This window comes from Gossypium arboreum, chromosome 1, assembly GCF_025698485.1.
Source record: "Gossypium arboreum isolate Shixiya-1 chromosome 1, ASM2569848v2, whole genome shotgun sequence".
NCBI classification, from domain to species: Eukaryota; Viridiplantae; Streptophyta; class Magnoliopsida; order Malvales; family Malvaceae; genus Gossypium; species Gossypium arboreum.
This window is the reverse complement of record NC_069070.1, coordinates 28355280-28360757: the sequence shown is the minus strand read 5'-3', so window position 1 is coordinate 28360757 and position 5478 is coordinate 28355280. Positions and strand designations below refer to the sequence as shown.

At 40.6% G+C, this 5478-nt stretch overlaps 1 non-coding gene across 1 annotated transcript; it reads right to left on the bottom strand.

The window, feature by feature from the left end:
* Nucleotides 1-1441: 1441 nt before the first annotated feature.
* Nucleotides 1442-1548, bottom strand: LOC128282513 (small nucleolar RNA R71). Its single transcript, XR_008272800.1, has one exon. It is a non-coding gene; the product is annotated as a small nucleolar RNA R71 (small nucleolar RNA).
* Between the last annotated feature and the right edge of the window lie 3930 nt (nucleotides 1549-5478).

Sequence of the window (5478 nt, the reverse complement as noted above, 5' to 3'; positions counted from 1 at the left end):
ATTTAGCCTAATTTGGAAATTTCACCGTAAGATGCGAGGTTCGTGGGAGTGCATACTTAAAATGATCACTTGTATAAATTAATGGGAAATGAAATATCCATCGGAGAACCGAGAAATTCAATGGAACTAACATCAGATGTAAATTGGGAATAATGATGTGATGAGCTCATTTAGATATACTATTATCTTGTCATGCCATGAGACTAACTTAGTGGTTGAGCGCATGTGATAGGAAATCTATTCTATACTTGTTTGGATGGAGTATTTATTATGGTTACATTTTAAATAATCGGTAAGTTTGCTTTCCCGTTATCCGAACTTACTAAGCATGTTAATGCTTACCCTCTTTTTATTTTCCTCTGTTTTACAATACTCGTGGACTTTTGAGGGTTGGAAGACGGTTGGAGCATTGGTCATACTATCTATTTAATCCTGTTTTGGGTATATGTGAAAGCTTTTATTTTGTTATAATGGCATGTTTAGGGCTAAACTAGAATGTTTGATTTAATGAGAAATTGGTTATGTATTTTGGCAAAGTCAAAAGCCTTTCATTTTGTATCAAGCCTAGAATAGTGGCTGTTATTCATTTTGGTAAATGCATATAATGTTCTTTCTATGGATGAGTTGGCGTTCATTGTGGTGAAATTAGTATATTGAAATGATCTTGTGTACGTTGAGTAAAATGGGTGACAAAATGGCTTGGAAATAGCCTCTTTTGTCCACACGGGTAGGACACAAGGGCTTGTGTCTAGGCCGTGTGTGACACACGGCTAACTCCCATGGGTGGGTGTTATGGCCGTGCGTCCCCTGCACTTAAAATTTTAAGTCATTGTTGTACACGGGTAGGCCACACGGGCGTGTGCCATGGTCGTGTCTTAAAGTCAGTATCGTACACGGGCAGGTCACATGGGCATGTGCCATGGCCGTGTGTTGAAGTCAGTGTTGCACACGGGCTAAGGACATGGGTGTGCCCAAGCCACACGGGCATATGGAGCCTAAAGCATAAAGTTTTTCCAAGTTTATCTTAAGTTCTCATTTTGGTCCCGAACCATCTTGAATGTATGTTTTGGGCCTCGTAAGTCATTTAAGAGACAGATTGCTTATGAAATGAAAAGTTTTAATTTGATTAAGATTTTTTGACCTAATTTCCTAAGATTGATTGAGTTTAAGTTAGATAGCACCTCAAACCCTATTCCGGTGTTGGATACGGGCGAGGGGGTGTTACAATCCAAACACTCATTTAGCAAACTTTCTGGAATTCTGCAGCACCTTTAAGATCAATGGCGTTTCTGATGATGCCATTTGCCTTCGATTGTTTCCATTCTTATTGAGGAACAAAGCTAAACAATGGTTGAACTCATTACCACGAGGGTTAATCACAACTTGGGAACAAATGACCGAAAATTTTTTACTAAAATATTTTCCACCGGCTAAAACGACTAAACTAAGTAATGATATCTCTTCTTTTGTGCAGATGGATCTAAAAACCCTGTATGATGCATGGGAGAGATACAAGGAGCTATTAAGAAGGTGCCCTCACCATGGTTACCTCTATGGCTGCAGGTTCAGACTTTTTACAATGTGTGAACCTCTCAAAAGGACAACTCATTGACGCAGCCGCCGGTGGAACTTTAAACAACAAAACACCTGAAGAGGCTTATGAATTTATTGAAAAGATGTCACTGAATAACTATCAGTGGCAAGTCATGAGAACAAACCTGAAAAAAGCAGCCGGTGTTTTTAACATCGACACGGTTGCTATGCTATCTAACCAGGTAGAACTATTAAATAAAAAGATTGACGGTTTGTATGGTTCTACTCAGGTACATCTAGTGATAAGGTGCGATTCAAATGGAGGAGGAGTACACACAGAATATCAATCCTTCAACCCTAGCACCGAGGAGGAACAAGTTCAATATATGGGTAATAATAATTCTAGACCTCAAAATAACCCATACAGTAACATTTATAATGCAGGTTGGAGGAACCATCCCAACTTCTCGTGGGGTGGCCAAGGAAATCAAAGGCCACAACATCCCCCAGGTTTTCAACAACCACTCTACCAGTAGGAAAAGAAGCCGAACCTTAAGGAGATGCTAACGAAATTCATCTCAGTGTTAGAAAATCATTTTCAGAATATCGAAACAGCACTTAAGAATCAACAAGCATCAATCCAAGGGCCCGAAACTCAGATAGGCCAGCTTGCTAAATTGATTTCTGACCAACCACAAGGTAGTTTGCCAAGTAATACTAAAACTAACCCAAGGGAGCAGCTTAATGCGATTACCATTCGAGATGATGAAGGGTTAGTTGAACTTAAACCAGACTTGAGGTAATGACTTGTGGTAAGTAAATGTAAGGATGAGGTGGACCACAGTGAACAAAAACCGGTAAGTAGAGAATATAAACCTTGTGTGTCATATCCAAGTGCGACAAGGAAAGACCACACAGACGAACAATTTGGTAAATTCCTTAAATTATTAAAGAAATTACATATTAACTTACCGTTTATTGAAGCTCTTTCGCATATGCTGAATGCAGTTAAATTTTTAAGGGAGCTTTTAGCGAATAAATGAAAGTTGGATAAGGCATCGCATGTGGAGTTAAGCTTAGTTTGCTCAGCCATTCTACAGAATAAGCTACCCAACAAATTGAAATATCCAGGGAGCTTTAAGATTCCTTATTTAATTGGTAGCTTAGATGTTAATAATGCATTTGCTGATTTAGGGGCAAGCATTAACATCATGCCCTACAAAATGTACAAGCAACTAGGTCTTAGGAAACTCAAACAAACTAGGATGAGCATTCAGCTAGTAGATAAAACTATTAGATTTCCTAGGGGTACCATTGAAGATGTACTTGTCAAAATCGATAAGTTTATATTCCCAATTGATTTTGTTGTTCTAGACATGAAAGAGGATAGTGACATGCCATTGATTTTAGGATGACCCTTTTTAGCAACTGCTAGAACTATTATTGATGTTGGTACAGGTGAACTCACACTTCATGTGGGTGATGAAACAATCACTCTTCAAGCTCGAAATTCGAGTAACACATTGAATATCGAGGGTGGTTTTATAAATCATGCTACTAATACTAATCATGTAGTGCAACCTTCTTTGAAGGAAACACATTTGAAGATCATCAATGAGCCATGTTCAAGTAACAACAAATAACCCATCTATGAAGAGCAAAGGCTACAGATCGAGGAACTAGATGAATGGCGGACACAAAAATCGAGAACACACGATAAACCGAAACCACACCATGACGGACTCAATGATTTATCAAATCAACTTAAGGTTGGAGACAAATTATTATTAGATGCGGCAGACCCTCATATTGCCACTCCTGAACCCAATAAAGCAATCCTTTTTACGGTACTTAACATTTTCCCATACGGTACAGTCGAGGTAAATTATTCCAAATTCGTCACTTTTAAGGTAAATAGTACTCGTCTAAAACCTTTTTTTGATAAAATTGATAGCAGGAATGAGGAGTGTCAACTCCTTGAACCACCATGACTATGCAAAATTGAGGTAAATCAAGCTTAAACTATAAATAAGCGCTTCTTGGGAGGCAACCCGAGCACTAACGGTGTTGATTTCTTTAAATTTTAGTTTTTAACATCTAAATTATTAATTGAGTCCTTGAACACAGTTTTCCTAAATCCACACGGCTAGGCACATGGGCGTGCCTTAGGCTGTGCTCATACCATGGGCAGCGACATGGCCGTGTGAAAATAGAGCAAAATTCTTCCCAAAACGCGGGATTCGACAATCCTGCCAAATCAACACGGGCGTGCAACACACCCGTGTGTATAAGCCGTGGTAGAAACTAAGAAATTAACATCAGCGTGTGACACGCCCGTGCCCACCACCCTGGTCGAAACTGTCAAAATAACACGGGCATGCGCATATATACATGGGCGTGGGAGAAGCGAACGAAGCAGGACACGGCCGTGTGCACCAACACGCCTAAAGAACACAGGCGTGGGCCGAATTCCAAACGCGCCCAAATTTGAAAACCACGAAACACACGAGTTGAAATAAGGGCACACGGGCGTGCCTCATGGCCGTGTGCCCCAATATCTATATAAACCCCCACTATTCATCATCCTCTTTCCCAATACCCTAACTTTAGCTGCCGCTCTCTCCGCCGCCGTCGCCACCTAAAGCTCCGACCATCACCCCAAAATCTACCATTTCTCCTCCCTTTTCCTCTATACGCATCAAAATCTTCTCTCTTGTCCTCATTTCCCTACATATTCCTTCCTTCTTCTTTTTTTCTCCATACTACAAACCTCCATCGTCGCACTAGCACCACCACCGCCGTCATCCGCCACACCCCTCCCCTGTCAAGTACCACCATCGTTCATCAATCGTTTGTTTCCCTTTCACCCCATTACTTTTATTTCTTTTACTTCTTTTATTCGATTTCTTGACTTATAATTATTTTTCTGTTAATAATTTGCATGCTTATTAACCCTTATCTATGTTCAGTGATTTCCAATTTTACTAATGATAAAGATTTACTTAGTCGTTGTGTTTTCATTGATCTTTATTCTTGCTTGATTTGCCTACTTGATTAGGATTATTAATAGTATTATCCATTGTCACTTGATTGGTCTTTTAGCATTCACTTGGTTTAGCCTTAACATTATTTCCATATTATATTTAGTTGTTGATTCATATGCAATATCACCATGTTTTTCTTTTAGCATGCTTGAATTTGTGTCCATATTATCTTACGAGCAAGTTATTATTTTTGGATTACTCAGATTTTACTTGAAGATGTGGGGATTATTGATTACTTAATCTTTCACTCTTAGGCACACCATGACAAACACTTGTGGGAAAAAAACTTCCGTCCTCGCCTCGAAGAAGCGAAAAGGAGCAGCATCCTCCTTGGGTCCTACTAACGAGATACAACACCTATTCCTCTAATTTCCACTAGGACCCCAAAAGGAACTATTCTAGATACTATGGGCCCGACCCCTAGTTGTGGGCCGTTGCATTGATTGGACTGCCCTAGAGCAGATCCAACTCGCTGACGCAGTCCGGGCTCTCCTAACTACTGACTGATGGGGGCTCTTCTTCGAGATCGTCAAGCCGACATATCTCAAGCTCACATTAGAACTCTGTTCGACCTTCCACCTTCAAACCATTATGACAAAGTTCGATGATCCCAAAACAGTCCAATTCCATCTTGGCGGTTTAGTTCGCCAGTTGAACGTGCCTGAGTTCAATGTCGCATTAGGACTATATACGGAGGAGTTCATGAACGACGACGACTTCGACAGTATCCATCGCCACATCCATTATTCTCCTTCAAATTGCTGGAAGGCCGTAGTCCCTGTTTCGGCTATTTATGACCCTAGCTGCTCCAAGGCATCGGCTCTCGCCCCATCATTGAGATACTTACACACCATCCTAGCCCACGCCCTGACAGGATGACGCGAGAGTACCGGTGTCATCA